Source organism: Pinus tabuliformis, chromosome X, assembly GCF_031772625.1.
Source record: "Pinus tabuliformis cultivar Carrire ecotype Pingquan chromosome X, CPIR1, whole genome shotgun sequence".
Lineage (NCBI taxonomy): Eukaryota > Viridiplantae > Streptophyta > Pinopsida > Pinales > Pinaceae > Pinus > Pinus tabuliformis.
Window position 1 is genome coordinate 1,087,441,801 of NC_142308.1, and position 8,842 is coordinate 1,087,450,642.

The following is an 8,842-nucleotide window of genomic DNA, read 5'->3' on the forward strand; positions in this document are numbered from 1 at the left end:
CATGATGTATACCCTACATTGAAAGAAAAGGTGGATTAGAACATTTTAAATCAAAGTTTTTTAGCGAAAATTGAAGAATTTGGAATTATAAAACCTATGCTGCAGGGACCGCACTCTCTAAGTTAGAGACAGTGCATAGGTCCGCACTCTACCTATACAGCAGGTGCGGTCCCCTGGCTTTTTCCTGCATATGAAAAAGTCAGGGTCTGCAGGTTTCGCATGCTGCGCCTGGGGACCCCCGCGAGCGGAATTTTAAACAAATTTCTTCCTAAAAAATAAAAATATAAACCTAAAAACAAATTTCAAACGGTTGAAATGCAAGAGTAAAGTGATATGGATTACCTGGAGGTGACGGTGTTCGATTCTAATGGACGGATTTTTACAATCTTCACGGGAAGTTTCTTACCCAAAAGCTCTCTTTCTCACTCCAAAGTCAAATGGTAAAAATGAATTTACAAAAGCCCTTTTTATAAGCTTTTTTGAATAAATGAATTTTTAATTTGTTTATTTTTCACTTTAAAGAGGTAACTTTTGAAGCATTTTTATTTATTTTAAACAGGTATGAGTAATGTTTGAGTTTTTGTGCAAAATATCGGAATTTTCAGGAAAAATTGATCATTTTCGACAAAAACATTAGAGTCATCTTTAAGCTCTTTTCTGACTCCTAAAATATGAAAAGATTGCCGAGTTTTTCTTTTTAAGCTCGTTATAGCGGAATTAAAAAGATGGTCCACTTACAACTCTTTTTTGACCGTATAAACATGAAAAGATTGCCGGATTTTTGTCGTTTCAAATTCGATATTGGTTATAAAACGACGTGTCTTTGGTCACTTTTTTACTTTTTCATATCAGAGACACTAATTATGAAAAATACTCCTTGAGCGTAATGGTCAAGCAGTTCTCTCAAGTATTATTTTATACTTTTTCAAGCTTGGGAGACACAAATTTACGAAAAAGGACAACCATGGAGTTTTCTTAAGTTTTTCTTCTGACTCCCTAAAATTGAAAAACACCGAGTTTCTCCTATACTGGACTCGTTAAAATTTAACAGTAAAGGACCTGTTCAATTACAAATAGGAGCGTACCACTCCTTCTTAGGGTTTGAATTTAAACTAAGTTGGACTCATCCAAAGGATGAGCTTATAATCAAGAAAATGTTATCCTCCTCAAGCTTGTCAAAAATAAAGAGGTACTTGCCAGAAATGGTGGGGGAAAAGAGAGAAAAATTAACCTGTTTGTCATACTTTGTGTCTCAGAAAAACATTTAACCACTCTTGAATATGACACTTTTTGTTCACCTGGGTTGGGAAATCCTTTGCCTAACAGTTGATCAAACCATATTGAAAGTCTTCAGCTAGTTTTTGGGTATTATCTTTGGGTCAATTGTCACCAAACCATCTGCTGTGTCATTATGTGTTCAAGAGGTCAGTGAAAATATACCATTCATCTGCAAAATATCTTTCTTCCATCTTGACCATCCCTGAGTCAGTCCTTGCAACTATATTTCTTCAAACTTGATCTATGATTTTGTGTTGTGGGCTTGCCTACGACGAATCGCTTTCTATCAACTTCAGCTCATTATCTAGAAATATGATCTAGAAATCATTAGTACCTTGGGATCTACATGCCTCAATGGCAGGTTTCTCGCCTTCGACGATAGGTTGCATCATTGACCTTTGATCAAAGGATTCCATGACATGTTCGACATCAACACATCTATTCACATCTCATGGATTGTACTGAGTACTTTGAGAGCCATACTGGTGGTTTCTCTCACACTTGTTAACAGTTTACATCATTGACTGGTAATCAAGTGGTTTCTACCATGTTTGACTTCGACACATTCATTCACATGGATAGAATCGTACTATTTCGGGAAGTATAAATCAAGACCCTGGATCTAGTTTCCACTATCCAAGTTGCGAGGAATTTTGTTATTCATTATACAGTGGACTATTCATAAACAGATGGCTACATCCATACTGTGTCTATATGTGTCTATACTTGTGATGTATTGCAAAATCATTCCTATATCAGAGCAGTTTAGTTAGTTTTCTAGTCAGTTTTGATCTGAGTATGGGAATGCCTACCTCAGTGATGATATGATCTCATATATATATTTTGTATTGAATGTTTTTACAGGTTCCAACCAGGCTCTCCACAATATGACCCTCGAAATGATAAAGTACTTCACTCTTATTCGATGATAAATGAAATCCTCATCTACTATAGACTTCGCACTTTAGGGAGCAATCTGTTACACAAAATATTGTCACCGTGACTTTCTGCAGTCAGTGTGAGTCTATCACCACTCATATTGTCCTCCTTTGCAAGTCTCAAACCTTAGCTCTTCATGTCAAGCCTTAAAAATGAGAGAAAGTCCTTGAAAATCTCTAAAACTCTGGTTCTGCACTTTCTCTTAAGCATTACCTACAATCTCGCACTCCTTGGTCATGTTACCTACGTACCTGCCCTCTCTGTCTCTAAAGGAGTGGGTGCGTATCCCTGTAAAAGTCAAAAAGGGGCAAGTTCATCATTAAAAACTCACTTTGGATTAATTCTGGACACTTCTAGAAGGAATCTTGAGGTGGCAAGTTCGCTCCCGGGTGGTTCATGCATCCCATAACTAAAGGAGCTAACCTATTGATAAGAGGAGATTATCCCTTTGAAGGAGGACTCTATCCCTTTGAAGGTGGACCTGGTAACTTCCCTCCTCTGCACTATAAATTGAGGCATTGGGCTGGTTGCTAGGTTGGTTGAAAGCTAAATATTTTTGAGGGTAAATGTTGTTGGAATTTAGACTTCCTAATTGAGCTTGAGAGGAGGGATTACATACCTTTTGGCTTCTTTGGGAAGAGAGTAAAACTTTTCAAAGTAGAGGAGATTCTTGCTGGACCCTAGGAGGAGCTTGTACAACATCAAGGCACCAAGGTTGTAAAGTTCTTCTTTGTTTAAAGTTAATACAATCAGATTCATTTTTCTCAATAAATTGTCTTCTATGGTTTATTTCATGAATTCCTTCATCATCATGATAAATATGGTTTATTATATTGGCTATGCAGGTGTTATTTGATGTGTGTCTGTTTGTGTTTGCAGGTTCTTTAAAAGGGAGCTCATTTGGACAAACGGAGCATGGCTTCCACAAACTAGCACTGGACTTGAGGTAGGGTCTCAAACATCTATTGGCCTTTGTTTATAAATTGCAATATTTTAGAGAAAGATAGAATTTCTTTGGTTTGCTTGTTGCTAGATATCCATAGATACTAGGGAGATTGGTCTTATCCGCAAGAACGATTTATCCGCCCGACAAAATGGCGACTCCACTGGGGAACAAAACTGAAAATTTCAAATGTAAAATATAGTTCACCTCATTCTTCAATCATAATTTTGAGACAATTACAGAGTTTGTTCAAAACGTTCAAGTGATACATCCTTTAGCCAAATTTAATCATTATGATGTGGTAGACTTAACTATACAATTAATGAACTTGGGCTGCATGTCCAAGCAATAGAAGATTGTTGATCTCATTACCACATTATAAAGATGAGGTATTCATACATTGTCATTTGTAATAGCATGGTTATTGTCTTATTCACTTGGATTGGAAAATGTTGGTCTCTCAACCTCTTCTTTGTACATCTTGAAGAGATCCACATATTCATACAAATGGGGAAGGTTATGTTGTTGGAAGTACTGGAGTATATAATGGCGGTGCCCTCCTTTACTTTGGATTAAGTAATTGAAGTTGTTTCTTTCATTTTCACCTTATTTGGGATCATTGAGACAACCCTACGAATCATGAATTTCAAAACAACACAATGTATTAGTATTGTTATTCAATGAAATAATTACGAGGTTTTATTGTTATTCATTGTGTGATACATAGAATTCAAAGTTGTGTAACCCCATTGAATAAGAGGTAGAATTAAGTGGCCTATAGTACATTAACAAAGGGGCCATATTAGCTCTTTATGTGATATCCAATTGAAGGATACACTCGAACAAATAAGCCCCCAAAAAAAAGGGTACAAATTCAAAAGCAAGCACAAGCTTGGCCTAATTATCTCTAACTCTACCAAGTTTGATGGCTTAATCAAAATGCCTAGAAACCTGAGATCAAAAGTACATGTCCTAAGACTATCAAAGTTCTAGGTTGAGTTCAAAATGCTTATAAATCAAGATGGAGGGGAAGTGCAATATTTGTCAAAGTTTTCTTGGACTAGATAATTACAGTCTTTTCAAATAGAACGGTATAACCAGTTTCAAGGCCTTGCCTCAAACTACTAATTTTTGCAAAATTTGTACCAAAATCAATATAAATATTTTAGTTTTTAAATACCAAAAGAATTGAATTATGTGGATGTGTAAGATGCCAATTACAATTATAGATATAAACATCGATAGATTAAGGAATGAGAAAATTTATACAAAAAAAAAACTGTGCAATAATCAAATAAACCTCTCCAAGAATGTGGGAAGTTGGAATCTATTGTTTGTGTGCAAGCAGTTGACCTCATTGATAGAAAATAATTATTACTTCTACATGTTCTGAGAGATGCCACATTCCAAGTTACTATGCTTATCTAAAAAAAGAACAGTTAAAAAGAAAAGAGAAAGGAAAACAAAACTTGATGATTGGTGTGCTAGCAATTTCGTTTAAATTTAGAATAAATGATGAGGTCATTGATATAAAAAGAACAAGCTACATTAATCTTAGAAGGTTCCCCTCGCTTGGAAACCTGAGATTTTACTGCCTCATACAATAAGCCAACAACTCTTAAGCATCCATGACTCATATTCTAATTGGGCCTTAACAGTACAATATATTGCATATGTGACACGCTGCCGGAAGATGGCATGAATTCTATGTTAGTAAAGTGTAACAACCCTCAAATACTGAAATATGCTCGCTTATTTCCATCTCCATTGGAAATTTACAAAAAGCATATATATAATCAAAGGAACGGCTTCACAACCAAAGTTCTTGCAACATCTTTATAGCCCTAATCAAAAGCATTTTGTGAAGCAAGATAATAGCCACAAGAGAGAATATTCATATGTCTTGAATATCTAAGAGTCTACTATTAGTCCCAAGTGGATACTATTAGTCTATTAATGAAGACTAACCAGTTAGAACAATGGAAAATGTAACAAATTTAAAAAAAAAGGATATTTTTCCCATTATAATGGACAACAATAGAAAGCAGGTTCTCAATAGTATTGACCACTTCCACATTCAATGCAACCCAAATAATAAAAAGTGTTTTGAACTTTAGATTGAAGAAGGGAAATTGAACTAGTTTAATCCAAAACTTACTTAATAAAAAGTTTAAAATAGCACATCTTAGAGACAGTATTTGGAGTGCACCCATATATGATATCTAAACAGGAGGAACTTGATTCCTTCCTTTCCAAGAAGGTAAATTCGTTTTACCTTCGAGTCCTTCCAGCAAGACAGTAAATTCTATCAAGTGTTAAAATGAAATAATGATAGTTTTATTTAAGAAAGTAATGCCTGTAGTTGCCCAACTCTTTGCAAAGAACTTGTTTACAAAAATATCACCATCTATTTTCATTTCTCATATGAAAGAAAACCAACAATACATAGGGAAAGTAAAATAAGGATGTCGCTTGTATGTTTAGATGCCAAACTTCCAGCTTTTGGGGATGGAGGAGATATAATTCTAAATAGACCTCTTAGAATTGGAACATATTAGAAGCAATGCTCAGCCCAGGACTTGGAACAATCACAGAATGACCTCCTGTTGATGTTGCATGATTACTCGTAGCAACTCCAGATTGACATTAGTGGACAGTTTCCATCCCCATAAGATGCTTAATTTGATATTTTCCAAGCACATCAGCTAGGTCAGAGCAATTTGAGAAGTTATGTCATAATATACATATTCTGCAGCCATGGGCATTCTTTAGGCTATATTGCAGTATGACAACTTGCAGTATGTAGCAGCACAACTTTGATCTCCTCAGGTGCAATTTTTCCTTCTTTAGCTTGCTCTACCCGAAATACATCTAGTGCAAATCCATTGAAGCAACTGATGATTGCTTGTTGAACATCAAGCCCAAGCCCATCCAGTGCCCTCATAGTGGAGAGTAGCAGTCCAGGCCATCTAGCACAAAACATATGGATATTTAGGGCATGCCCTTCCCTCATCCGAACTTCCACCCTTGCAGGTTGTGCATTGGGACTGGGAAGTGAAGTTGGGCACTCTTCTTTCACTCGGCAAGGCAAAGAAGGTGTTGTAGGTGTCAAAGGATGGAAATTAGATGTGCCAGGTAAAATAGGTCCCTGGGACGTAGATTCAAGCTCATTGTGAAGGTCGTTTATCTTCTGAATAAGCTCTTTCCAGTGGTGACAGTGATGATGAGTATGAAGAGGAGCCTATTCCAAAGGACTGTGCACGGATTGTTTGGACAAACCTTTCAAAGAAGTGACATTGAGGTGCTTGACAGAGTGTTCTTTCATGGTGATATTGTTGCCTCAGCTTCAGATCCATCGAGACAGATGGGCATGGTGGTTAACGTGGATCTTACACTAGATTTGTCAACTCCCACATCAGTTGCTATCAGAGACATTTCCAGTAGAAATCTTCATCGAATAAGGGCATTTGCATAGGGTGATTATGTAATTCATGGGCCTTGGCTTGGAAGAGTTGATACAGTGGTTGATGATGTGACAATTATATGTGATGATGGATCAAAATGTAAACTAATGAAGGCCGACCCTGATCACCTTATTCCCATCTCCAAGAATCTCCATTATCCTTACGTTCCAGGACAGCGTGTCAGGGGCAGTTCCTCAGCAGTTTTCAAGAATGGTATATGGCTGTGAATGGAAGAAAAATAAAAAGGAAGCTACAGTAGGTGATGTGGAACTGGGATCAGTTTGGGTCAACTGGATTGCTGCAGTGAATCCTGGTTACGATTTTCAGTCAAATATCATCCCTGCAGAGCAACAGGACCCTGAGCAGCTAAATTTATTGTCTTGTTTTTCACATACTAATTGGCGGTTAGGCGACTAGTGCCTGCTTCCTAGGATGTCAGAAAGGAAGAGGTCAGAAGTTACTCTGCTCGCCACAGATGACATTGTTGTCCACAGTGAAGATAACATTCTTGATGGGGTGCTATCTGTGGGCAACAAATGGACTAAGGTAGATGTGATATGGCAAGATGGCACAAGGACATATGGCGTAGATTCTAGAACATTGATTCCCATTTATAATCCTTTGGAGTATGACTTCTTTTCTGAACAATATGTGTTGAATAAGTATTCAGATGATGACGATGCTTCTTCTAAAGGCAGACGAGTGGGAGTTGTAAAGTGTGTGGATTCAAAAGAGCGCATAGCAAGAGTGAAGTGGCTCAAGGCTATGGATTGTCCTAAAGATACACATAAATTTGATGGCGAGGAGTTGGTAAGTGTGTATGAGCTAACTCACCATCCAGATTACTACTACTTTGTTGGGGACATCGTTACATGTCTCTTTCCTGTATATGGGGAAACAGAGGTGCCTGCCATTGTCAATCAGTTGGTTGGACAAATAGAATGTAAGGATGAAACAAGACCCAAAATGTTTTTGGAACTATAGATCTATCTAGAAACCAAAACACTCTGATGAAAAGAGAGAAGGCAGAGCTTGACAAGAGTCTCGAAGAATCTAATCTATCTTGGATTGGGAATGTCATAGGTCTTCAAGGATGGAGACATCGAGGTAGCATGGGCAATTGGAATGGTGTCAAAGGTTGGACCTCAACAAATATTTGTGGTTCATGGAGATGAAGATGATGCATCGGTCTGCAATAATGCTGAAGAAGATGATAAAAATGGTCCTGCAGGCTGGAAAACTGTTGATTTTGATTTAGTTAAGTTGATATTTGGTAACCTTGATATGGAACAGAAAAGAGAGGAGGATACAGTGCACATGGAACAGAAAAGGGAGGAAAATACAGTGCATAGCTTGCCCAGTAGCAGTGGTCATGACCTAGGTCACTTCAAATAGTTTGATAGTGTAAAGGACCCTATGGATCACTTCTACCACCAAGAAACAAACCAGCATATTAATAAGCAGAAATGGATGAAGAAGTTTCAGCAAGAATGGAACATTCTCCAAGAAAATTTACCAGATACAATATTTGTGAGAATCTATGAGGATGGGATGGATTTTCTTAGAGCTGTGATTGTTGGAGCAACTAGGACTCCATATCAGGATGGGTTTTTCTTCTTTGATATTCATTTTCCATCTGAATATCCTAATGTACCCACTTTTGTACACTACCATTCTGGTGGGTTATGGTTGAATCTGAATCTGGGAAAGTGTGTCTGTCTTTTAAAGACATGGGCAGTGATGAGATGTTGCACGAAATGAAGGTTTCAAGTTTACTCCAAATTTTAGTTTGATACTAGCACTGAGACAGTTGTAGCTGATTCCATTGATGTCATTTGTACCTAAAAGCTATTCTTTTGAATACTCAATTGCATCTCTGAGAATAGAGGCTCGATCCATATTGTTGATCTTAGGAATGATAGACCGAAGCATGTAAAGCCTATCATTGAGCTTCTTTTGGTTCCTTCATTCGGCCGTCAGATTCTTAGCAGGTAAGCCCTTCTCCTTGCCCTTATCTCCACCGCCATTAATATTGTTATTAACAACAACAGCTTTCCCAGTGCCTCCTACAGAGGCCATGCCATATTCCCCAATCTGGTCGACCTTATAACTACTATTATTGTTACCACGAACATCATCCGAATCATATGGAACCCTAGACCCATCATTGATTTCATCCACATCCTCCTCCTCTTTCTTATCAACACCCACTGACATC

General features: G+C 37.4%; 1 pseudogene; it reads right to left on the minus strand.

The window, feature by feature from the left end:
- Nucleotides 1-5,933: 5,933 nt before the first annotated feature.
- Nucleotides 5,934-8,841, minus strand: LOC149143596 (transcription factor ICE1 pseudogene; annotated as a pseudogene).
- Between the last annotated feature and the right edge of the window lies 1 nt (nt 8,842).